Source organism: Geospiza fortis, unplaced genomic scaffold, assembly GCF_000277835.1.
Source record: "Geospiza fortis unplaced genomic scaffold, GeoFor_1.0 scaffold40, whole genome shotgun sequence".
NCBI lineage: Eukaryota > Metazoa > Chordata > Aves > Passeriformes > Thraupidae > Geospiza > Geospiza fortis.
The window spans coordinates 23,132,909-23,159,510 of NW_005054297.1; the positions used below are offsets into that span (position 1 = coordinate 23,132,909).

General features: G+C 36.4%; 1 protein-coding gene across 1 annotated transcript in view; it reads right to left on the bottom strand.

Annotated features, from left to right (window-relative positions):
* Window positions 1-26,602, bottom strand: part of GALNTL6 (polypeptide N-acetylgalactosaminyltransferase like 6) — a 273,134-nt gene that overhangs the window by 203,774 nt on the left and 42,758 nt on the right. The gene's annotated exons all lie outside the window — the stretch shown is intronic.

Genomic DNA, 26,602 nt, shown 5'->3' on the forward strand with positions numbered 1-26,602 from the left:
TGCTGCAACACAAAAAATTGCATCAGCATTCCTAAAAGTAATTCTGTAATTACCTGTAATCAATACTTTTAAACTGGTATAGTTGCCCCAGAAACATGCATGAATAATTCTTCAGCTTACATACGTTTATCATCTCCAGTCAACTGACTCACTATGATTTAGGAATAAATGAATCCTTCTCTGCGGGCTAAATCATTAGTTAACCTTGCGATGTCACTCCATTTTTCCTTCAGAAGCAAACTGTTGCATATAGGTAAAACCATACAATAGAAAGGCCTTGCAAAACTTGGTTCAGGCCTTGCTATTCTGAATAGGCTAGCCTGGTAAGTTCCCATGAGAATGGAATCTTGTAGCAGTAAGAATCAGTTAGCACAACACCTATTCTTGTAAAAAGACAGTCTGCATATGTGAAGATTTTACCTGTGAGAATCTTTGAAGAAAAAACATAAACATCTGTATAAAAAGAAAGCCCTGGCATGTTAGCACACAAGCACCTTCTAACCAATGAACTGAGTGGCAAGAAAGTTACTAATCAATTAGAATTAAACAAAAAGACTTCAAAAACTGTATAAAAATAGGCTGTAAATTAAAGTGCGGCTTTTGCCCGCCTTTGTCCGACCTCACAGCGACAGCAAACCAAACTGACGACACCACATTTGTAAAGCACATCCAGGAGGGCATCATAAGCATAAAAAATTAAGACTTTTTAAAAACAGGCAATACAAAATAGCAAAGTAAGATATGGTACAGATAAGGCATATGGAAGCTAGAGTACCATAATAATAATTCTGAATCTCAACAATATTTTCATCCTAACTTCTGCAAGATCAAATTTATTTGAGCTGGTTCACATGAGAATTTCATAATGAAAGTATTTTCTGGTTTTTCCCTATATAATGCCATCTCATCCTATTCAATGATTTTTCACACAGTTCTTAAAGCTACAGGCTTATCTTTGAATTTGTTTTACATTTGCTCTAACTCAAACTAGTTTTTACTAAATTTACATAGGCAACAAACTCCAATTTATTGTGGAGATGCAATTTTTTTGTGTGTATGTGTTTTTGTGGTTTGGGTTTGTTGGGTTTTTGTTTGCTTTTTTGCCTTTTTTTTTTGATTGCCTTAAAAAAAAAACTCAACCCAAAAAAAGAAAACCAACAAAAAGCAAAGGGAGATAAAAATAGAGAGCACGACTGAGAGATATCTGTCCTTTTAATTTTCCAAAACCAGAAAACTCCAAGATGCTTTCCTCAGAGGAAATATGATCTAGGGTTCATATAACACAATAACAAAAAGTGATAAATGCAAATACCAGAGGGAACAAAGTGATGATACTTTTCTTTTATGAGAACCTAGACAAAAATTCATGCAGATTCTTCAGGCATCAGCCCACTTAGAGGCTGTTTGTTCTTCTGTTCCATTCTCCTACCTCACACAAAGAAATAATTTGTTTTGAACTTAACTTGAAAATTCATATTAATGGGAAATCAAAGTAAGAGAATAACTTATGGAAGGTCTCTCTCTAACACAAATCTTGTTTAGGAAGATCAAGGGAAGAAGTAGACAAATATGTGCTCTTTGAAAATGTGGATAAGGAGACTAGCCTGAAAATCAAAAAGCAAGAGAGAAAACTGGAATCCACCTCTATGTTAGAGACCAGTCTTCACCCAAAAAGCAAACTTCTCTCAATTTGATACGGTTCTGTTAAAATTATTCTGTATATTAGTGTGAAAACTGGGAAAAAAATTGTGGAAAGTAATTTTTGCTCTATCTTTTTGACCGTCCCTTCCCCTGTTCCCTAGAGAACAAACAATTCAGGAAATATAAATTAACTTATATTCTCTACTGCAATATTTTGGCGATGTCTCATGAAAAATATAAATATGGTTCCTTTAATAGTCTTACTAACAACTATTAATATATTAGCTTTAGAGCAGATCTGGCTAGTGAAACAAAGTGTGCTTCATGCCTAATAAATGTACAGTTAGATGAAATTTGCATGTCTTCATTTCCTTCCTGGAATTTCAAAATACGCATGCCCATATCAATAACTATCAGTGACTAGTGTATTATTCCTACTAGCTTTCCCATGATTTTTCCACAAATTCACTACTGACGAAAAGGTGTTGATCTAGAAATTTATTTTGGACTGTCTTCATGTTACATACAAGTTTCAAAACCAGCCAAAACTCAAAGGCATGAAAGCAAACAGCCACTTTGGTGCTTGTGGGAGAAAAAACACCATCGCTGTTTTGGACTTAAATATGAAATATTTTTCAAGGAAGTCTGCTTCCTATAAACTCAAGTCCATTGCTGTTGATCTAATGAATCCATATTTTTGTATTTGGGGTGGTTGTCCAATTCAAACCATTCATTAAGGGTCATCTGTAACTAAACAGAATTAGAGAAGAAATAAAAAGAAACCACAGCCTCATTTTTCTGTGTTTCAGGAGAAAGAAGCCATATGGAGATATAGAGGAAGAAATTTATTTTGTGCTATTCTGCCAAGAGAAAAAGTAATTCAGACAATTTCATAGGAAATCAGTCCCAGTCCACCATTTAATAGATTAGAAGCCTTTGTGTAAAACAGCATTCAATCTACTGTGGGTGTCAAGCTTAAAATCGAACAGGCAATTACACACATCTAATTCAGAAATAAATTATTCCAATTGCTTGAAAGTACCTATAAGAATCTATGCTTCATGGAATTCAAAGAAATTAATAAAATCCAAAAGATTAATGGAAACTTCAGAAAGACTAGAGAAGTCATACTGTGCTGTGAATTTTTACAGCGACCAGTTCATCTTTTGACTTCAGTTGGCTGATCTGACAGCAAACATAATTTAGAATTACATAAAAGAAGATGTATCAGGTCTCCACTAATTATAACTTAAACAGAAAAAATATAAAATTGAAGAAATCTAAAAATCTTTATTTATTTAAAATTCTTTAATTACAGGGCTAACAAAAAATAATTCTCCCTCAGAAATTTTCTTTCAGCCTTGAGACTGCCTAGACAATCCTTGACTTCATGCAGCAAAGGTACAAGGGAAGAAGAGAAACTGCAAAAGGACTAACCAGGCCTCCAGTTGACACTGATGCACAGGCTCTAGCCAAATAATATTTTCCAAGTCTACAAGCCTTTAATGATAGGAAAAATTCTTTCCAAGTCACTCTGTCTTATGGTGGACTTTTCTAGAAGTGCTGTATAATTCTTTTCAAAAAGGATTGACAACAGTGTGGTGCTTTGTGGTGCTTTTGTTTGTTCTTTGATGTAGTAACAATGTAAGGGTTAATCACTCTCATCTCCTCCTGAAATAAAGAACAGTTGCTGTGCTTTGGGCAGAATTCCTCTGTTGCTTTTGTAAATGTACTAATGAGCCATTGTCATAGTGGTGCCAACCTGGCATTAGCAGTCACCATAAATTTACTGCAAGAACACTGCTGTTTGTAATTAGCTCTTCATTACACAATCAGGCTGATTTAGAGAAGCTCTCGTATGATTTGCTCAGCAAATGAAGCAATATAATTACACCTCAGTTGAAATCAACAAATTAGACTGCTGTTTGCAATTGGCTGTATTATATGCTGTTAGCATGCTAGCAATTGCAGGCCTGCTGTGGCCTTTAGCACTTAAATAAAGTAAGCATAATTAAAGTACTGAATATTTTTGAATTTGCAAGATCAGCTACGTAGTAGTCACAATTCTTTGCAATTAAAAAAGGAGCCAAGATTTATATGCCTCAAATCCTCCATAAACTTAAGCTTCCATGTTGATAACACCTAATGATACATACAAAAATCACTTAAAATTGCAGTGAGGATACAATCAAGAGGGTCACCCTTTGCTTCGTCGTGATTTATTCTGCAGTCAGCACTGAAGACTTAAGCCTATACAGACCAAAAGGAGCAGGGAGATATTAATTATGCCTTTGTTTTTCCACATCGTTAATAAAAGGAAACATAATTTTTGCTTCTTACACTTCATAAAACATTTCAGAAATGTCTCCTTTCCAGGCACATGACTTCATGTCAATCTCTTGGATGAGAAAAAGCAACAGAGGACGCAAATTCAATCATTTAAATGTCCCAAAAATGCCTAAATGGAGTGGTTAATCGACAGGAGTTCTTCCATCCCATGATCACTTGGGGCTAAGCCGTAATAGGATACAGGAAAACACAGTGCTCAGTTTACATTCAGCTGTTTAAAAGACACACGCTAACACGAAGAAGCAAAACCACTCAACAAACATTAGAAATGCAGACAGATGATAATGTGTGGAAAAAACTCTTGAAGCCAGCATGCTTAGGAGGAAAAGTCTGCTGTAATTATTTATATTACATTACTCTAATGGATCATTGAGAAATTGGAATGTCTGGAAGATACTGATATATTGACAGACACTAAGGAGGCAAACCCCATAATAAGTCCAATATTTGCTATTATGAGCCAGCTTGGTATATTCACTGCAGCAATGAGGTATTATCAACTTTTCCACTTTGTTTTGGCAAAATGTTACCAGCTACCCTCCTTTTTATGGCAGGGCTACTACACTCTATGGGGATTTGGGATTGTGTTGGCTTTCCAGAAGAGACATTACAATTGTGGTTTGAACAGGGAAAAACAGTACTGTGCTACAATTTAAACAGTCACCTCAATGACTGACATGCTAATATTTGATACTAAAATATTTGTGAGTAGGAAACCACTAAAACAGCAATGACTTCATTAGCAATGCTAGTTATGTAAAGTTCAGGTCAGGACACAAGACTAATTCATGATAACAAAAAAATACATTAGCACATAGTGAAGCAAACTACATGAAGAAAACTGAATTTTCATTTTATCATAAGCAATATTCAATGTATTTGAATAATTTCATGAAACTTCCATGCAGATTTTGAAGTTTCCTATAGTCTATATTTTTGCATAGGATCTCAGTAAGACAGACGAATAAGAATTACGTCAACATAAAAAGTTCAGTAAGAGAATGTTAAGAGGAACATCTGAAAGGATAAAAAGTACTCCTGAAGCATGGAGGCATTTTTGGGTTTAGCAGTCTTTGCATTGTTTGAAATTATCTACACTAGTCTCCAAGCAATCAATGCACAACAATTTAGAAAAAGAGACAATGAAAGAAGTTCACCTGGTCAAACAGCAGAGCACCAATGCCTATTTAAAATATGGTTATATTCTAAGCCAAATCCACATTATTCAAAAAACCCTCATGACTAAAAAATCAAGTATCCTACCTCACATGGGTAGGACAAAAAAGAAAAAAATATGCTGCAGAACAGCTTGCAAAAGTATACATGCCTAATATTAAATTCTCTTCTGAAGAGGGAAGCTTGCCAAAAAGTGAGGCTACTGTATAAAACCAATCAGACGTGAAAAGAGCAGAAATCTTTGCATATTCAGTGGCATCTGCATCCACTGTAAAAAAGTTTGTGGTGATTTTTTCCATTACAACTCCCCCTTAGCACAGATCTAGTGGAAGGTCTCAAGATTAATCACTAGCACAAGAAGCTATAAAACAGTCATAATGCAATCAGTATCATAATGTCAGAAGGAGAGGCTATCCTGGGTGGGATTTAAGGGAACTGGCTGAATTGCAACTCTGGCCCACAACTATCAATCCTCATTTGGACACTAGAAAAAAAAACAGGCAGCAAATATAGCCTCAGTATTTCAAAAGAGTGTGTTTGCAGAATCTGGGAAACTACAGCTCCTAAAGTCTGACACCAGTATCAAGAAAACTGACAGAAAGTAGAAAAACAGAATCAGTACACTATCAATCAGAATCAATGCAACATGGATAATCTATCATACTGTAGTATCTATACTTTGTTTTTACCAAACATAAAAATTGAAAGCAACTGAAGTGTCAGGGAAGAAAAATTCCTTTCATGAAAGAATTATTGTCTAATCACAAGACTAATGATAGGCAAATGCTAGTTTTCACATTAGAGCAAAGACAACACAAATTCCACTGCTTTTCAACTTACATATAAATGATTCAGAAAGGAGCTAATAGTGAAATGACAATCCTTTTCCTGATGAAAAGCCTAGTAAAAAAGACTAAATTCTTTCATCAATAACTGGATGGCAGATGGATTTCAATGCAGATGAATAAAATAAATCACATAGGAAAGGAAAGGCTAACTTCAAATATGTGTTGGATTGAGCTGAAAACTATTACACAGAAAAAAATATTTACAATAGATATGAATAGACATCTCAGTGGAAAAAACATCTTAATGTTCACTAGGAATCAAAACAAGAATCAGAATGCAAAGAATATACAAATCCACTCAAATCTGTTGTGTGCCTCAATCTTTAGTAGTATCTACAGCACTTTCTCCACTGCCACACAAGATATAAGACAGATAAAGACAGCAAAAGGAAAAAAAAAGATGTTAGAAATAAGTATTTCTGAAACAAGGAATGATAGGAATGGTAAACAGACCAACAGCCTTCAGTGTAGAAAAGAGATGACTGAAGACGGAAGGCAAGCCTTACGTGTGAAATCATGAACGACAGACAAAAGGTAGTGATAAGCCTGCTTTTGTTTATTGATTCTCCTTTTGCAAGAACTGGCAAGTAGGAAAGGACAAGCAACTGAACTGAACAGATACTTGTTTTATACCACATGCATTTAAAAAACCAGAACCCATGCTAGAAAGCATTGTTCAAAATAATGACACAAATTTCTAAAAGGAAAAGGTACCAAGTTCTAAAACTAAAGAAAGTAGTACTTCAGCCTCAAAAAGTTACTAAGCCACAGACTGCTGAACAAGTATTTCACTTAAACATTGTTCCTTTTCTGACATGTTCTACTCTCTCAAGAATGTATTATCAGCCTTGTGGGAAGGGGATGCAGAATATTGCTCTGACCATAATACCTATATTCCACCAGAATTAATAAATAACTGTGCCCAGATATCCAGTTCCACTTTAATGATAAATAACTGTTATTTTTGGCCAATGGTATCCAGTCACCTCAAGAGCATAAACAGAACAAGAAACTGTATGAAGACTGCTGATTTTCTGTGAATATTCAAAAGAGGAAAGCATACGTTTTTTCCATTTTCTGGTTACTTCAAAATAACTAAAAGATATTAGACAAGTAATAATACCTTTACTACCTATAAATCTGGCTAGTACTCTTGTTTTCGTAATTTTTAGATTAGATAATCACATTAAAGTCAAATTGAACACTGCAGCAAGCACTGAAGAGAGCCTCATTTATCATGATGTTGTACTGTAAGGGATAAAAGTAAGGGGAAAAGTGAAGTCACCAATTGCTTTAATGTGTTCATTTAAGGTCTGATGTGCATGACTAGCTGTTTTGAGCAAAATTCAACTTCTGAGTACACTGTTCATATGAGTACAAAATACATGGAACAGCTGATCTCAAGAGTGTGATAAAAAGACCACTTTTGGGGGGACAAATATTTTACAAAATTCAAAAGGAATAATGATGATGATGATGACAGTATAAACTTACACTGTTAATTTTACACTGGCTGGTAACTATTACATCATTGAGAAAAAAAAATTGTTCTCCTCTTCATCTCATGAGCATTTAGACATTTGATTCTAGGTGATTTTAAAGATGCTAAAATTTCTTTACTAGGTGATTTATATGACTTTAAAATCTATATTTGTATTTGCTATTTTTGTGGGCTTGTCACAAATATAACAGCTCGTGGTAAATTCACTTCATTACAAGAAGCTGTTATAGCATTCCTTAGACAAAAAGCAAACATTTCAGAATCTTTTAAAAACCCAGTATGAAAAAGAATCAACTTAATACCTTTGTAAGAGTATGCTTTCTTTAAAATCCATCTGTAATAATACAGAGTTTCTGATAATAGCTGTCTTAAAAAGATCCTAAGCATTGCATACAAGCAATGTGCTACAAAAGCTGTTTTGTACAAGTACAGTCTAGAGACTTTTGCAAGTAACTTTGTTAATTAAGCCAGTAACACATCAGAATTTCCACAGTGAAAAATACTCAGCTGTGTTTAAGCATTCCAACCTGACCTGGTTGGTTCTTAAATTTGATCTTAAATTTAACCTGAGACCTGGCAGATCTTAAATTTGCATATTCAAGATTTACAAAAGCTAAAAAATTACAAGGGGAATGTGTCTCACATCAAAGGGTTGTTCATTTGGCTTTCCCCTAGAACCTAATGCATGCAGAATAGCAGGGATGATAAAGTACTTTAAAATCAATTAGTGTGATTGATAAATTTATTTAATATACACAAAGACATATATAAATTACACAAAATCATTATGAATATCAATAATGGTATTGCTACTTTCACAATCAAATATACTTTTAAAAACAATAGAAAGTATCTATGCAATCCTAACATAACTATTAAAAGAGAACAGTTTGCTACCCTCAGATTTGGTTTATGTCTCAATAAATATGAGGTTAAGTAGAAACACAAATACTTCTAAGCGGACCTAGGGACACACAAAAGGCTGAGAAAAATGCTGCAGACCTAAGAGCTTTAAATAATAAATACAATGAGTCTGTATTGTGTACTTTTATGAAAATGCTGTCTATGCAAGGACAGATGGAAAAGTAGTAGAAAAAACACAAACTATATATATATTCTTTAAATATCTTCTTTATCAAATAAAAGGAGTACTAAGTTATAACCGCATTTCCCAGCACTTTTATTTTTTTTTTTTTTACTGCAATTGTAGTTCAGTTTTGAAGAGAGCTGCCTGCTTTCCCCCAGTTTTTCCTTTCTGGCTAAGTTCACCCAGAAGGTTTAAGCTGCTTTTATTTTTCAAGAGTACAGAAATTTCTCTGAGGTCTCTCACAAAATGTCACCAATGTGATACTATGTTTCCACTCTTTATCTCTCACAGTTTCATGTCAGAAATCAAAAAATTCTCTCCCATTTTCCTATCATAAAGAAAGTAATTTGCATTAGCGCTTTTGGTTGCCATCTTCACAGTGTAAACAAAACTGCTACATAGAGAGGGAGGTGGCATGATGCTTTAATATACACTACTGATTTTCACCTCCAAAAATTAAGTTTGACTCATGTTTCATAACTGGAATAAATTTAGTTGTCTGGGTCTTGATGATTTATCCTAGAAAATGACAAGACAAAATGAGCAAAGCTCACTAATCTGAAGAGTCCAGGAATTAATGTCTGTACACAGCTGAATGGGGAATTATTGAAATTAAATGAAGTTTCCAAACCATGATCCAATTCTGACAAAATGCTCTAAGAAGTACTGAGACTGATGGTATACACATTGACATTGATGCTCTAGATGGAAACTTCAGACACCCACACAAGGGAGTGGGATTAATAGTGCCCATTAGCATGAAACAGGAACATTTACTGTTTTAAGTGATCACTTCCCACTTCAAATACCATAGTTTTGGAAATATATAATGTTAGAAAACTTTGCTAGCTATTTCCATGGAAAACTATAAGCATTTTCAACAAGGTACCACCTGTTACACAAAAAGAGAAAGGAATTAGATAATTCATGAAGAGAAAAGCATGCCTGCCTCATATAACAGCAACCTTCATTCAGACTGAGGCACTGTTTAATATCTGAGGCATTGCTACTAGTTGCCTTTAAAAGACACAATTAATATTAACTGTTTATGAGGCAATCCATTTCTTTTTATTTTCAATGTGCTTTGTAGTAATTCCTAGTGCATCAGCTGAGACAGGAGCCATAGCAGACATACACAGAAACACATCTCAAAATAGTTCTTGCTTCAGAGAGCCTGCAGCTGACTGCAAAATCGTATGACAGGATAAAATGATAACTGAAGAAACTCAGCCCTAAAGGGGCCATTGGCATTTCTTTCTTTTATTTTACCCTGCTGCTGCAGGATGTGCATCTGTTCACTTGCTAGGCACTTGAGTGCATCTAAAAACATTTTGAAGAATTATTTAAAATGTAATTTCAGCAATAGTTTCACAGTGTGTTTCCAAAAAAAAAGAAAGTTTTTCTTGTGTCATAATTTTATAATTTCTGCCTTTTCTGGAGGAACTGAGAGGGTTTTGCTGCTGTTATTAATGGGCAGTTAAGAACTACCTAGAACACAAAATGTCTCAAAAAATTTAAGATGAATACAGATGCTGTATTCTACCTTTCAGTAGATAATTTCTTTAAAAACATTAAAAGCCAAATTTGAGTTAATGACTAGAATAAGAATCAATTGAGACACAAGAGCAATTAGGCTTAACTAGGTCAGAGGGCAGGCAAGCCAACTGTGCCCATATACCTGTGGAATACAGACTTCTGCTAGAATTATGTTTTAATTTTGCCTACACAACCTGCTTAGCTCTCACAACATGTATGCAAACACAAATGAGTTAAGGACTGCCTCAACCTCTAGCATTATTGAAGCAGTGGTTAAGGAGCAGATAGTAGTGGAAAGGAATAAAACCTTTATTTTATTCAAAAAACTGCTTTATTCTCCTCTAACTTGGTCAGGTCAGAAGCCCTTAGCACTCCACTTCCAGATGCACCATTGCCAGTCAATAACTGGCAATTAACTAATTAAACTAAAAACAAACAATTCCAACTGAAAACCAAAATGAGGATATTCTTGGATATAAGGAGAAAGCTTTAGAAGAAACTGCACAGAGAACAAAACTTTCAAGAAAGGAAGGCAAAAGAGGTTAACAGCAAAAGACTCCAGCGTCCGAACAGCTAAAAATCAACATTCCCCTCCCAAGGCAAGTGGGTTGTTCATGCCATAGCAGCATACTCCAGATGTGCGATCACATTTAATATAGAAATTATATTTGATCTGTGTCTTAGAAATCTGGTAGATGCTGTATAGTTTCTTGCTCAGTGTTCAAAAGAGCAGTACATTACAAGCTACAGTATAATATGAAGATTACAATACAATATGAATATAAAATAAACCATGTATCCAACAAATATAATTAATTGCCATAAAAGAATGTGCTTTAAAAGTTAAGATGTTTTAAGTAGCCACGATGGTCTGAGATGTAAGTTAAGCCATGTTAAGAATTTTTTATGCCTTTTTCTCCTTTTCTTTTTCACTTTCTTGCTTCAGTCATAACGTACAGTCAGCTTAAATCACCCCTGACAATACTGAGGAAAGGCTGCAAAAGCAGCAGTTAGGAACACTGAAAACACACAAATACTTTATTGCCACCATGGGAACAATTTGTGCCCTATATCAAAAAATAGTAGAGTCCATCACACCACAAGACAGTCCCAGACTGACTGTCAGCATCAAGAAACAAAACTGGCCAAGTGCTGGAAAGAAGGGGAAAAGTGAGCAGAGCCTGTGGTGAAGCCTTATTGGGGCACTGGGAACTAGGAGAGTATTCTGAATAATTGGTTCCCTTTTTCCTAACCACAGGTAACTCTTTCCTGTTAATCACCACCATATGCATTTTACATTCTAGCTGCCATGCACAATGTTTTAGGGAAAAAAAACCCAAAATAAACAAGACTTAAAGGGATTTTCATAGTGAGAAAACATTGAAAAGCCATGACTGGGTTTAATGATCAAGTGCAACAAATGGAAATCCTCTTACTTACTTTAGTTCTTTATAATCTAATTATGCTATGATGCAATACTGGTATACTGACCAGTATTGTCAATGAAGTGTCACTCTTGGTAGCACCCTTCAATTTATGGAAAAATTAAGCAGTAGAATAATATAGTTTAATAATTCTATTAAAACCACATTAGGTGCTCAACTGCAGTTCTGTGACCAAAATAACTTTATCATTTCAACTCTTCAGTCATAGTCTACTATTTTAATGATTTATCAAATTATTTTCAAGCCTTTTATGCTGAGGTTAGACATAATCTGAAATAAATCACTGATAAAATGCCAGTAAGGGCAGCCAAGTTAAGGAAGCAACTTGCTCTACAAAGCTGCTGACCTTCTACTTCATGTTAGGATTGCTGACCTTCCCATTGATTCACCCCAGTGTTTATCCCGAATTAAACAGTTAAGGAAAGGCATTTAGAAGATTGTTTCCCTTTGGTGTGGACAATTTTATCAGTATAAAAGCATTTATGCTGTTAACGTTTTTCCAAAGCATGGGACTTACATAGCTACTGTAACAGCAGTGACCTTCAAGGTATTATAAACTGCAGGGGGAAAAGCCCTAAATGCCTTAATTGTGCTCAGTGTAGGCTTAGGAAAAATGTATGTCTTGCCTTAGTTCCTGTAGTGACCTACCTGAGGCCTGCCCACCCAAAATACTTCTCTTAAGGCTTGCAACATCCACAGAACAGAGCTTAAAACAGAAGCTAAAATTGCAGTGGCCATTAAAAGATAGGGAACAGAGGAAAACTTGGTCATTCACATTAGAGCTGTATTCCCAAGACAGTGGGTATTCAACAGTAATAGAATACAAGCACAAGAGGAAGACACTAAACTTCTACAACAAATTGTGCAAAAACCAATTTAAACTTTGCTCATTATTCATTGTTTGTATTGTACCACTAGAGTATACCCCACTTTACACACATCTTGTTTTCCTTGCATCTCTCAGCCAACAAACATTTGTCTTACTGTTCAAACACTGGAGTCTTTAGCATGTGCTTTGAGACACCACAAACTGAATGTATTCAATTGCTGTGTGATAATCTGCTGGCAAGGCAAGAGATCCGATCAGAGCGCCAGGGAGCCATGTACAAGTTTAAAACACAAAACAAGCATAAATGTATGCAAATCTTGAGGCCCACCTGAGAATGTTCCCAGAGCAAATCTCTTTTCCCAGCCTGTATTATGTCAACAATAAGACGTTAACATAAGATGTTCTGTGCCTGTGGAATATCGCTGGATACCAACAGCAGCGATGCTCGCCTGGCATGAAGCTTCTCAAATGCATAATCTTATCTGCTGGGTTAGCATTCCAGCTGGCTAGAGGTACTTCTGAGCAAACTACTGAATGAGATGCTTTCTTTGCTGTGAGACTATCACATAAATCAACAGGAATTTTAAGGAGGTTAGGTTCATTCTGCTCAATTAGATAGGATATTGCTGGCTTCCTAGTTGAAAAATGATTTGAAAACAGACAAAGTAGTTTATTACACTGGCAAATTTACTGCATGATATCAAAACACCATGTAGACAAGAATGACTTTGGAATTAAATATGCTCACAGATGTCCAATATCAAGAGAAGAAAATCAAGACAGATCTTAGAGACAATTAAAAAAGCTGGAAATGGGATTAAGGTATAAAAACCCTCCCTCTCTCTAAGATATGACCCAATTAAAAATAATTTTCTGTCCTGGGGTGACTTTATGATGCTGAATTGTATCCCCATTTGTCTGTTTAGCCAGTAGCTATGTAAGTTTTGCACCTTTAAGACTGGTTTTGAGAGTGAAGGGGCAAGGAGAGAGAAGATGTGTGGAGCTTGTTTTCAGAAACTGCACTCACTCCTCCACATTCCTACTCCTGGACTGTGCTGTCTTGCAGAATGGATAGCGAGAGAGAGCTCTCCTTCGCTTTTAGTTAGTTTTTTGCTAGCTGAGGCAGTGAAGTTCCCTGGACTGTGTTTTCTTTTTTTCTTATTTTTCTTGGAACTGTTCAAACCTGCTCTGGACTGAAGAACCCAGAAAAACACTGGGACCTCACTCACACCAGGTCCAGGACACAGCATTGCAGCCCCAGAAGGACTGATAACAGACTAGGTGAGCCGAGCTACAGCCCACAAAGGGGACTCGCTGAATTTGTCATCTCTTTGGAGCAGCAAGAGGCTTTGTTGTTTAGTATTGTTCATTTTTTGTGCTGGTGAATGCTTTCCCTGTTAAATAATCAGTTTTTTCTGCGCTTTTCTCCAAGGAAATATTTTCCCAAACCAGTTGGGGGAAGGGCTGCTTGAATCTGCTTTCTAGAGGAACCCCTTTAGAGGTTTTCTCCCAGATTTGCCTTAACCCAGGACAGTTTCTTACACCAGATTGCTCACGAGAAAAGGGAGAACTTCTAAATCTGTTTCCCAGAAATTAAGTACATTTTTTCTTCTACTCCACTTTTTGCTTAATTTTCTTCTACTTCAATTGCTGCTCAATTTGTTCCTAAACCAGCAGAAGCCACAGTGCATAGCTATACTGATTAGACAGCAAATATAACTTATCAAAAGCAGCCATCACTCACTAGCTTTCAGCATAAAATTAAGATGCTTTTTTCCAACATAAGCCCACTGACACAAACAGAAAGAAACAATGTAATCAACATAGGAATCAATGAGATGTATTATTCTCTATTTTTCTCTCTAAATACTATACTAAGTTACTATTTTTCTTTTTAGCTCCCAAATGCATTTGGAACACAGCCAGCTAGCCCTATGAACTCAAAGAATACAGGGTGAAAATCATGATGCTGCATTAGATGTCTTTGCATATATCTAGGATATACTCCATATAAATTATGAAATTAGAATTAAAACAGCAAAATACACAACATGAATGTAACAATATCATCTTGATGCTTTTTTCTAGATCCCATCTTATCCAATAGTGTTCCATACAAGTTGCCCAACAGAAAAGAGACAAGCATTAGATAGATCTATATGTAGCTGGAAATACACTTTCCTATTCCTAATGATTACAAAGACAGTTTATTTCTTCTTATTTCCACACAATAAATTCCTTACTTATGTTTCACCCTAAGGTTATTTGCTTTTCATTATCATCACTTGCACAGATTTTTTGTTCAATTTAAGAAGGAAACTGGCTAGATGAATACTATACTCTCTTGGCTAATTCCTCTAGCTTACTCTTTCTCATACATAATCAATCTACTCTAAGCCTTTCCCTGTAAAACAGGCGATATACCACGGAACAACAAGCCTTCTGGGATGAAGATTACATCACTGACTTTTTATCTTAACACATCAATCACTCCACTTCAATTCTCCTTGACAACTACTAGTCCCCTAAAGCCACATGGAAAAACAGCGAAGAATAGCATTTTATATCATCCCAGAGCTGCTTCATCAGAGACCCAGAAACAAGCCACTTTGCATCTCTTTGATTTCTCATGGCTTAATCTAAGTATTTTAATTAGCCCCAGCATTTTCTAAGTCTTACACAAAGAAGGAAAATCAGATTTCCAGGTCATTATTATGAATCACATTACCCCATCTCCTTCTGCATTCACCCTGCTTGGCTACTTCTGGGTGCCAGCCAGTCAACCATGGCTTTTGTGACACATGGCAAGGCAGCTGTTCAACTCCTCATCAGAGATACTGACCTTGGTCCTGAAGCAGCTCAGTTCTATTTAAAAAACAGTGGCTTGACCCTGGCTGGACACCTGGTGCCCATCAAAGCCTCTCTTGTCACTTCCCTCCTCAGCTGAAAAGGCCAGAGAAAACATAATGAAAAGCTCATGGGTCAAGGTAAGCACCAGGGGAAATCACTCACCAATTACTGTCATGAGGAAAACTCACTCAATTTGAAGAAAACAGTTTAATTTATTACCAAGCAAACCACAGTAGGATACTTAGAAAATAAAACCAAATCTTAGAACATCTTCTCCCCACTCCTCCCTTCCCAGATTCAACTTCAGTCCTGATTTTCTCTACCTCTGCTCCCTAAATGGCACAGGGAGACAGGAAATGAAGGCTGCACAATCAGCTTCGGCTCAGCTACTCACTCCATCCTGCTTATGCATAGGGAGGACTCCTCACACTTTTCCCCTGTTCCACTGTGGTGTCCCTCCCATGGGAGACACTCCTCTACCAACTTCCCCAAACTGAGTCCTTCTCATAGACTTTAGTTCTTCAGAAACTGCTCTGGCATGGGTCCCTTCCATGGGACACAGTTCTTTGGGAGCAGACTGCACACCTGTGTGGGTCTCCCACAGGGTCACAAGTCCTGCCAGCAAACCTGCCCCAGTGTGGGTTCCTGTCTCCATGGGTCCTGATAGGACCCGCTCCCCACTGTGTTACAGCATCCTTTGCCATTCCCCTGATTTATGTGGGGCTCCTTTTGGTACATCTCTGCTCCCCCATGGACCTCCATGGGCTGCAGGGGCACAGCTGCCTCACCACGATCTGCAAGGGAATCTCAGCTCTGGCACCTGCAGCATCTTCTGCCCTTCCTTCTTCCCTGACCTTGATGTCTGCAGAACTGTTCCTCTCACATATTCTCACTTCTCTCTTTTCTGGCTGAAATAGCTCTTGCAGTTACTTAAATCTCTTAATCCCAGGGTGCTACCACCAAAGCTGATGAGCTAGCCCTTGCCCAGTAGCATGTCCATCTGGGAGCTGGCTGGCATTGGCTCTGCTCTGGGGAAAGCTTCTGGCATCCTGTCCCAGAAACCACTCCTGCAGCCACCCCCCACTCCCACTACCAAAATCTTGCCACTCAAACCCAAATACAAATATGAAAGAGAACATCAAAAGCCTGATTCATTAGTCTTAAGTAATATTTCTCATGAAGGTAGAGAAAAGCAAATGCTGTTCAGCCTCAAGAAGGGACAGCTGAAGGGGCACCTCATCCATGCCTGTCAGTATCTGATGGGAGGGTGCCAAGAGGATGGAGCCAGGTTCTGCTCAGTGGTGCTGAGCAATGGGACAAGAGGCAAAGGGCAGAAACTGCACAGAAGTTCCATCTGAAAAGAGAAGAACAACTTTATTGTGTGGGTGACTAAGCACTGGAACAGATTGCCCAGAGTGGCTGTGGAGTCTCCCTCACTGGAGATATTTAAGAGCTGTCTGGACACAATCCTGTGCCATGTGCTCTAGGATGACCCTGCCTGAGCAGGGAGGTTGGACAAGATGACCACTGTGGTCCCATCAATTTTGTGAATTTTGTTGCTCAGAGCCTCAATGTGTTTCCTCACACAGTGCATTTCTGTAACTCACTAAAAGGAGAGAACTGGCATGCCACAGGAGAGGCATGCTCATTTTAGCAATTTCAGAACAATTCATTCTCTCTCAAAAAAACCCCACACGTTAAACATCTTTTTTTATACATTGACAAACCCAAAACAGAGTAATTGAATTCAAGAAAAACGTCCAAAAAACTAATATTACTGGTTTGCTTGTGTAATAATTCTAAGAGCAAGAGGGATAAATAGAACATATATCTGACAACAATCCACAAAATTGGATTTGAACATTCAATAAGAATCTTTTTATGGCAAGAATGACTCAAAAAGCTTTATATAATACTTTTCACAAAATTGCTCAAATAAAACAGTCAAATAACTAAGCATGCTACTGTCAGCCAACATTGCCCAAAATTCTGGACTTGTTTTTCTGAAGTACGTCTCTGATCGGGAATACTAAAGTTACTACATTGTTTATATCTCTATCTAATACTTAAGTAATTCCATTTACACTCAGTCTGAATGTATTTCTAACAATGTGTTAGAAATATTGTATCAACACCACATACTAATTAGAAACTATGTGTACTATGTATACACCACATACTAATTAGAAAATTAGGATAACCTCATAATTTCAAAGCTCTGACCAGCTATCTAAAGCAGATAAAAGAACTCTGGTTAAACTTTGTATTTGTATATAAATAGACTCAGAAAAGCTGCTTTTACCTTTACAGCAGATGTGAACTTGCTTTCAGATGTGTGATTGATACTTGATTAATAATAGAATCGTTTGGGATGGAAGGGACCTTAAAGATCATTCAGTTCCAACCTTCCTGCCATGGGCAGGGACACCTTCTGCTTGACCAGGTTGCTCCAAGCCTCATCCAACCTGGCCTCCAACACTTCTAGAAACAGAACACTCACAACTTTTTGGGGAACACGTTCCAGTGCCTCATCACCCTCACATAAGGAATTTCTTCCCAAGAGAACATCTAACCTTGCCCTCTTCCAGTTAAAAGTCATTCCCCTTCATGCTATCACTACCTGCCCAGGTAAAAAGTCCCTCTCCAACTCTGTTGTAAGCCCTCTTTAGGTACTGGAAGGCTGCTGTGAGGTGAGCCCAGAGCCTTCCCTTCTACAGGCTCAACAACCCCTCTAAGCCCCTCTTCATAAGAGAGGTCTCCAGCTCTCTGATTCTATAGTGAGAAATTAAATAAAATACTGCTAATTCATCTTAAAGCACAACCTTACGCAGCAAGATAAAATTTGAGAAGCAAATGCACCCCAAAGTTAAAAATAAATGTATCAGAATTATGTTCCTGGTCTTGATTTTTTCAGTCAATCATCCTTGTCTCCTCTGATCCCCCTCTGTGTTTCCTGCAAAACAGATTCTCATTCTTGTCCCTCAGCTCCCTGCAGATTGCACTGATGAAGATCCCATCAACAGACATTTTTTCAATAATAACTTCACCATCATCCCTATTATTTTTTCTCAGCTACTGAAACCTGGAATCATTCAGGTTCCCTGGGATTTGGTATCACATTCCATAGCTGTGAAGGGGTTTACAGCTTCAGGGACACTGTGTTTTGGACAAAAATCTAAAAGAAGCGAGAAAATCATGATGTAAAAAACACAGCCTGAAGGAGGAGAGTGAGAACAAGAAACAGAAAAACTCTGGTTTTGCTCCAATAGTAGTCTCCTGTGTATAAGCAGGTATGTAACTCTGCTTACAGGATTCTGCTATCTTTTTGTATTTACCTTTTAACAAGAATGCATATGCATTTAAGCAGCTTTACAAAAACACTGTAAGGTTGCATTATCAAAAACCCAGGTGTGCATCTGCAGTACAGCTTAGAATAGCAAGATAGGTTAGGTTGACACCTTAGAGCTGAAAATTATTTTCTATCAAACAGTGTTCAGTTAAATCACTGTACCCCAACTTGCCTCACAGCTCATGCTGCTGCTTCAGCAATGCAGGAGTGCCACACAAGTTACAGTCGTCACACCACAGAGAAACTACTTTGAAGCAGCCAATATGTTGGAATAGAAGGTTACTCTATCTTGAAATAAAATGTCTTACGAAATAAAATATAATTTCATGGTATGGAATGCAGAACTTTGGGGTGAAGAGGAGGTGGGGAACAGGTAGGCTTGCTGAGGGGGCAACTGTTCTTGGGCACATGACAGATTTCTTTTTTTTTTTACCTGAAGCATTTTGCTAAAATTCAGCTCAGTATATGCCAGCTTAATTGGACAGGCTAAAAGAGATAAAAGCAACTTAATTACAGACCTTTTTCTGCCAACATAATTGATTTATACTAGGACAAGATCATCCCTCCTACTATATGAACTCTAAAAGTACCCAAGGACAAACAAAGCCCACTACAGCACAGTGAAATGCAAGCGACTGTCCATATAAAAAATGAAGATGACCACAAACAACAAGTATGCAAGAACAGATCACCATTTAATAATTGCATATACTTTCCAGATTTTCAGATCTCTTTGAAAGGTTCCCAAACTTTCAAACGAAATTTGCTTTTAATTGAATTTTTATAACTATTATTTAATTCATAATCAAGGCATAGCATTTTAAAAAATATGACATTTGTTAAGTACAGTTTAACTCCATGCCCACTCCACGAAGGAAATCAAGTTCAAACAGATAGCACTTCAAAAAAAGAAAATCAACATGGGACATGAGAAAGAAGAAAAGGAATTAGCTGACAGTTCTTGCTGAACCTCTAAATTCAGTTAAATTACCTGAACTAGCAACACTCACAAGACTCAACAGAAAGAATCAATTCAGTTCGGAAGTAATAATCATTAATTTCTTTTGAAATTTAATCACTTCTACTTCAGGTGTACACACACAAAAAAGGCTCCAGCATAACTGGCACCATCAACCTATTTTACGTTTCACACCCTTACATCCCTTACATTCACAGCTGGCACACAGATTGTCAATCACTGACTAAGAACATGTTTAACTCTTTTTCAAAGAAAAAAACCACAACCAGGAGCTATGTTTAAAAAGGATATGTAAGCTCCTGTAAATAACACACTGACTAGATGCACATATCTGAATTTGCCCATTGTACACTTCAATGCCATGTTCAGGTATTATTAAAGCTCATAGCACAAAGCTTGTTTTCGTATCATTAATATCAAGCTGCCAATACAGAAACACAAGAACGAGATTTGCAGATAAGAAGCCAACACTTCAGCCAGTGTTTCCAAACACATTCAAGAACTGCAATAGTTTTAGATTCAAATGTAGTAAGGATTATTTTCATTTTCCCCTTCATTAGCATAATCTGTGCTTTCTACAGTTAAAAATTGCAATAGGTAAACCACTCAAGAAGAAGAATAACATCTGTTCTGTATTGCTCTTTAGTGTTAAAGGATACTGATTTCAAAAATATTTCATTTGCTTGTACATAGTATGTCTTTCTTTCATCACACCAGGAACTGCTTTATGCAAGACTATGGGAGTAAGACACTAAAATATTTTTTTTCAAATTCTCCTAAATCAATCAGTTATACTTGAAATACATTTTAAAGCATCATCACTTTCCACTAGAACTGTAGAACATTTTTAAAAATAAACTTTTGAAGTTAGAATATTTACAAACAGGAATGGATTTTCTTGTCGACTACAAATAGTGCGCCGCAAATAAAGAACAATTAATCTCCTCTGTGATTAAATGAGGCAGGAATGGAGCAAGACAGCTAACTCATGTTTATCCTGCTAAATCTAAAGCAGTACATTTGCTATTTTGACAGATGTGCATAACAGAACTTTTTACAAAGAATGTCAATTCTGTTTTCTAAATTCAGTATGTTGCCCTTCAAATGAAGGGGTAGAAGAGACCTCAGGCAGAAATAATCTTCTATATTTGTAGAGAGATTTTTACCTATTAAAAAATTATCAGATCCCTAGTGAAAAAAAAAAAAAAGATAGAAGATATTGTAGAAAAATATCCGGATGTAACAGTAGGAGAAATTAGATTACTTTTGTTAAAAAACACAAACAAAGACAACCAAAATCTCCCCAACCACCCCCAACCCCCCCACAACTCTGACAATAGCAACACTCAACTTCCAAAGCCAGAAGTGAGCGCAGACTGGAAGGCCTTCATCCCTGAATGCCATGTACATGTTTGTAGTCCATTTTACCAGTGTGATTAGAAGGGTTTCTATACCATATAACAGCAGAATCCCCAGCAGTCACCTATTCTAAATGGTTAGGATTTTCCATATTGTGTAGTGCATTCTGCTTACAACAAACACTTTTCCATTTATCCTAAAACATATTTTTTTTGAATTTGTGAGGAGGGCAGATATGAGGGCTCCTACAGCAGGTGAACAAAGGTTGCTAAGTCACTGACCATAAATGAAATCAATATATTTGTTTGCTTTTGTGTGCTGGGTGTCTCAGTTATGCAGCAGCCCTGCAAAGCCACCAAAACCAAAGTGTGTATGTGCTCTCATAATGCATAAACATACAACTGGAAAAAAAGGGGAGAAAAACATCACCAAAACCAAGTAAATTGACATTATACCTGTAACTTGAGAAGGCAAAGGAGAATGCTAAAATCTCTTAACATGTAGCAAATCATGCTTTTGCTTCATTCTTCTTCACTGAAATTTCCCACTGCATATGGAACTTACTCTAATTTAGAAAACACAGTTTGACCCAGTCCTATTAAAATAAATCCATTATAATTGCTCAATACAAGTTATTAATGCTTTTCCCACAAATCAGTAGCATTTAAAAAACAAACTGCGCATGACAGAGCCATTAAAGCTTTCAGCCATTTATAAGCTTCATAAAATTGCCCATCTGTCTGAAAGATGCATGAGCTCAGTTTGGGAAATCAGCACACACAGAAAAGCCCTCAAAGCTGACTGAACGTCTGGATAGCGATTTCTGAGAGCAACAACATTCCTTTTCAAGTTAATCAAGATTATGATCGCATTTCTGTACAAGAAGATTTGTAACTAGACAATTCCATATGTCACAAATACTTCCTGTGAGACACTGAAGATACACAGAGCAATGAACAAGACGTTGCATTAAGTACACTTTTGATTTTTGACTGCACAAAATAAAAACCCGCATAAACATATACAACACTAAACAAATAGATGCTTTTGGCAACAGGGCATCCATTTATTCAGAATAAATAAATTAAATAAATAAAAATGATGAGAGAACTGCTTGCCATTATCCAGGAAAGAATCATCAGAAACAAATACTGTCAAATTATGTACTGGGTTATCTCAAAAGAAAAGCATCAAGATGAAATTAATATAAATGAATTTCAGCTCTCAATACTCTAAGAAAGCATTCTGTAAGCTTTTTTGTTATTGTTGTTTATTCATTTGCTTTCACAGAAACAGAATATACCAGAACTTGAATGGAAATTCTTAACTGTTTTACTCCATTAGTGAAGCAAGGTGAGAATACCTAGTAGGACTCTTTAAACGTGTTTGATTTTGTCAGGGTTACAAAAAATTTAGGGCAGTACAAACCTTTCTTTTTCATCTATAAAGCTTTAAAGACATTCATCTGCTAATACAGGATTTTTCTTCTTTCTTTAGCATGTGAACTAAACTTTCTTTAGCATTTGTGAACTAAACACTTGGTAGCAATCCTACATGTAACAATCAGTCTAGAAAAGACAAAGGCACGTAGTTTGGGGAAAAAAGAAAAAAAAACAACAAAAAAAGGAATTTAGTTAGCAATCAAATAAATATTCTCACACTCATCTCCCAGGGAAATTATTAGAAACTATTTATACCCCATATCTGACTGCAAGGACTTTTATAGATCTTTTAGTAAAACACAGTGTTTTAATACCAGAATTCTGGGTTTAAAACGCTCTTATGAGTGACAACCATAATTCCCTGCTTTGATAATTTCACAGCTTTTCTCATACCATCCACAATCTTTTTCCCCTCCTACCTCATGTGAAGCTCAGTACCAGTGAATGAACAGGAAAACAACCTCTCTTATATTACTGATAATATATTTTGAATATTAGCAGGTTTCAGGCTCACCCATGATTTGCAAACAGGAAAAAAGGACAAAACAAAATACATTTATAAAACAGGAAAATGAAGTAAAAGGTTTTCTGGAATTATTTTCTTTGAGATGCATAAAACGTAGTAGCTAAGGATAATACTATTGCCTATTCTTTAAGGATGTTATTTTGCTTGATGATTACAAGCTTACTTGAAAGTCTACATTCAGGAAAGGTGAAATATATTTTTAAAGTCTACTTAGATGAACTCAAATGTTGCAATTAAGGCAACCTTGACTGTAACAAACTACCATTTTTGGAAAGACTACTAGGATGTCAATTCGAAAGCTTGTCACACTTTATTAAACTTCAATGAACTTTGAAAACTGAAAGTTGCAATCTCTTTCTGTGTACAATGAGAAGATAATGAGTTATTTAAAGATAACATTGAAGCAACAGTCATGCATGAACAGGATCATGAATAAATTTCAATTTTAAATTAAAGGAAATTTTCGAAATAACAGACAACTAGTATTTGGCAAGAATCTTTTCTCTTGATACTACAGGAAAATCTAGTTGATTAGCTTATGAAAAACAATACTTTATAAGATCTCAGGCCTATTCTCCTGATTCCTAATAACAAAGCATCACCAAGAAAGGAAAAATCTATCAGTTTGAATTTGATCAGATGGAATGTTTGAAAAAGTCCAAAGCAACAGACTTCAGCTTCCATCCTACATCACCTGTCTGTGATTATTCAGGGGATATATCATTTGAAGATGTAAAAATTAGTTAACATCTCCATTACAGTACTCAGTGAAGTTGTGGAAGTAATACATTTGCAATACTAGTTAAGAATTGCCTAATGCAAATAAGACAAAAAAAATCTTAAAGCTTATAAAGAGAAATAAGAAGAAGAAACTTAGAAAAGAAGAAATATAAGGAAATGTAAGAACAACATCATCTAAGATTTTTCCAAAACTAATGTGCATCTTTTCCATAGTTCATTAACTGAAGCTGAAGAAGATAATTGTGAGCTAATTGTTCAAGTCTCTTGTCAAGTTGTTTAGTCTATTACTGCAATGTAATAATGCTTTTTCAAGTGGAAAGTAAACAGCTCATGTTTCAGAGAAAAGCCAATGTAGGTACCTATGTCTATGCAGAGTAAGAAATTTTCCTTCCTGTTTACAAGATCAAACGGGTATTCCACATGAGGAAGATTAAAATAATGTCATTTCAGCCATAATTCAATTTAACCCTAAGGAAATGTAAACCAAAGCTGAGATGCATAGTAGAAAAATTTGCCACATGAATAGATGTGCTTCTATTATTTCAAAATTACTCAGAGTAACTAGACTGTTTTAAATCCAGATTAAATTTCAGGTATCCTATGAACCATGCCTGAAACAAGCACAGCATAACAGTTTTTGGACACTGACACCCAGAGAACACAATCTTGCTAAGTGCAGGTTGCTCATTGGTTCTCATCTCAAGAATTCCTCATGTGCTCACAAACAAAAGGGATGCAGTGTGGAGGCATGATACATACCCAGCAAGCATTTCATAGGGTGGGCAGCTAAAGACAGACTGACCAATATAGACCTTGTGGAAACAAAAGCTTTGTATTCTGACTCCACACCTACTCAAAAGTGAAATTACTTATCTATATAACCAATTTGATCAACTATGTGAAAAGTAAGCATTCGTTTTCATATTAATATTTTCTTCACTGGAGTTTTCTTTTTTACAGCCAAGTTGTATTTGAGTTTCCTGAGTGCCGGCAGCACTGGGATGTGGGAGATACTCCTAAATTTATCCCAATGCAGACACATTCTCAATTCTGTCTAGGTTAAGTGTCAGTTATTTGAAATTCTTTCCACCTCTCACTTTCTCACAACGTGACAATACTTTTACTCCAGTAAATAAATGCATTTTGAGATGAGCTGCAGTTGCCTTAAAAATGACCATTATTCTTCTAAGCTGAACTCTCTCCAACCTCAGGCCAATCCTTTCTTTTACCACTGGTAAAGCCATTCTGTCAAGTCAAAATGCCTTCAGTAATGAAACTGCTAGAGCAAGGTACATCAAGGAGCTGAAGGTAAAATCTTGTACTCTATAATTTCAGAAGAAAAAACCCACAACAGAATTTATAATGTTAAATTATTAAAACTGAGAATGTAGAGTGAAGAACAGAAAACTTGGGATTACAGATTCAAGTCAGTTTACTGCAACCTAAGCACAGATATGTTTTCAGTTGTACTTTTTACAGTGATAGTATTTTGACCAGAAGCAAGTCCACATTTCATGAAATTCAAGTAACTGAGTGCATTGTACAGGAAATGAAAGAGGCATTTTATAGCTCAATATCACAAGTATAAAAATGTAAATCCTGCATTTAGTTAGATCCCTAGTCAATACAGACAGCTTGAAATGGAATTTGTTTCATTTTCTATTTGGCCTTTTCCTTTTTTTAAATTGCTTTAAAATATGAGGCTGACCTTCATATAGGCTTAAAAGTTAAGAATTTTTTTTTTTTTAGTATACATGATGCAGCAATACGTTAATATTAAGGTCAACATTACTTGAAAACCTTGCTGTATTAAACTCTGCTCCAGGAAAGTTTTGCTTATGCTATCAGTGAAATGAACAGTGCAGCTCAAGCTGCTGGGATCACTCTGGCTTCCAGGATGCTGCATTAAGCAAGTTCAAAGCCACCACAAATTTTCACTAAGCAGAAAACACCTCTCTTTACCTTTATATCACTACTCGATTGCAGCAACAGGCTTCCCAGCTGGTAAGGCTGTGTGCCTCAGGTATAACTATTTGCCTACAAACCTAACAGATTTATATGTAGATTCACCCTTACTTTCTCACAAATGATGTCTTACATGAGCTATGCCTAACACTGCAGGTTTTGGAGACATGAGCTTTCATCATATGGACACTTTCTCTCCGTAGCAGAGCTTTCCTATGACAAGACAGTCGTTCATACAATATAAAACTTTCCCTTCCCTTTCATCAGAAAGTTACATCTAGCCATGATCTGAAGCCAAGCATCCACACATTTGAATTTCAATGACGTGTTACAAACAAAATACAGGGAATTTCAACTTCATGCAATAGCATGTGTTCCTTCAGTGCAAAGTGGTGCAATCTGACAGTCTGATAGAGTTTCTTTGCTTTTTAGCACAAACTCTCTTCCCTTACTCTACCATTATTGTACAATATAACCAGTGTAGTTTACAGAAGTACAGTTTCAAAAACCCCAGTCATACATCAGCTTATCTTCCACGTTCACAGAAAAAAAACATTACTGGCACTGAAGTTCACTGACCAACTACAGCTTTGACAGAGTAATCACAGGTTGCTTTTGCACACTGACTTCCATGTTACAAAACTGGCCTATTCAGAGGTTTGACACAAACCATATGGTACCTGATAGGAGACACCATGATACTGTAAATGAACAATGCAGAAAACAGACCTAAGCAAGGGGACAGATACAAGAGAACATAGTAGACATCAATATGAGAAGGGACTGGCTCATCAACATGAAGAAAAATTTCCTAGTTTGTCATTTCTACCAAAAAACCAGTCCATTGCCAGTGACAGGAACTAGTTGAGGAAAAAGCTTTAGGCTACTAAATTTTCAAATTCTTTTTTTTCCCTTGGCAGATCTGAGGGGTTTTGTTTAAACTAAAATACTGCCAAATAATTGTTATGGCTAATAAATT